The sequence below is a fragment of the Bison bison genome, unplaced genomic scaffold (assembly GCF_000754665.1).
Source record: "Bison bison bison isolate TAMUID 2011002044 unplaced genomic scaffold, Bison_UMD1.0 scf7180017864144, whole genome shotgun sequence".
NCBI lineage: Eukaryota > Metazoa > Chordata > Mammalia > Artiodactyla > Bovidae > Bison > Bison bison.
In genome coordinates this window covers 2,231,111-2,232,296 of record NW_011494716.1, presented here as the reverse complement: position 1 = coordinate 2,232,296, position 1,186 = coordinate 2,231,111, and the positions used below count along the sequence as shown (strand labels likewise).

The 1,186-nt window shown below is 47.0% G+C and overlaps 1 protein-coding gene across 1 annotated transcript in view; it reads right to left on the bottom strand.

Annotated features, from left to right (window-relative positions):
• Window positions 1-1,186, bottom strand: part of SEC14L5 (SEC14-like 5 (S. cerevisiae)) — a 40,249-nt gene that overhangs the window by 24,432 nt on the left and 14,631 nt on the right. The gene's annotated exons all lie outside the window — the stretch shown is intronic.

Sequence of the window (1,186 nt, the reverse complement as noted above, 5' to 3'; positions counted from 1 at the left end):
CCAGGTGAGTGCCAAGGGGGCCGGGGGCGGCCAGAACACCTCCTCCCTCCCCCCAAACCTGGCTGGGCCCTTGTCTCAGTTCCAGGACTCGTCATCCAGAGAGGAGAAGGGCGTCTCCCCTGGGGAAAGAGCGGTGACCACTGACCGTATTACCGCAACCCTGGTCTTAACCTCTGTTCTGGAGCAGGGACACAAGCGTGCCTGAGCGCTGACTTGGCAAATCACATTTTGACTCTATGTGTGAAATGAAATATTTTCTGCCCTACAGCTCTACGGGGGAAACAAGCCTTTTCCAAATGCAAATATCTGAGCCCAGGTGAAACAAAGCCAGCTCTCTGGAAGACATTGAGTACTTCCTCCCCATTGAGCAGCTGGGGAGAGGAGAGGAGACCTTCCTCCACACTGGCCATCTCTTACCATAAACAAGGGATCAAGGAATTTGTATGTGAACAATAAAGAGAGCAGGATTGGTCCCAGATAGCTAGATGCATATGAAAAAAATTATTTCAGCAAGCCCGGACTCTTCTATCTTCCTATACATAGAATATCGCTAAATTTCTCCATGTGAGAGATTTAGCTTTTCTTAAATTAAGAGTAATAGTTTAATATTCATATTACCTGCCCCTTGCTGCAGACTTCTATATAGCCTGGCTCCTCCCCTGCCTCCTGGGAATCAGCTCTCTCCCTGTCACCTGAGATGCTATCCCTGGGACTCCAGTCCTAAAATTCCCACAGAATAAAACCTAACCCTCAACTTTTAGGTTGCAGGTATTGTTTTTTTCCAGTTGACATACATTTTCGTTTTTGACCTCGGAAGTGGGCTAGTTTGGGGCATTAAAGAAGGCATGTTTTGGGGGGGAACAAAAAGATGACAAAACCAACACTCCTTCACGATTCAAAAAACAAACAAGACTCAACAAAGTAGGAATAGAAGGGAACTTGCCCAGCCTGATAAAGGGCACATACAAGAACCCCAGCTAGCAGCACGCTCAGTGGGAAAAGACTGACACTTTCCCTGAAGATCAGTTTGAACTGTGCTGTTGGAGAAGACTCTTGAGAGTCCCTTGGACAGCAAGGAGATCCAACCAGTCCATCCTAAAGGAAATCAGTCCTGAATATTCATTGGAAGGACTGATGCTGAAGCTGAAACTCCAATACTTTGGCCACCTGATGCAAAGAACTGACT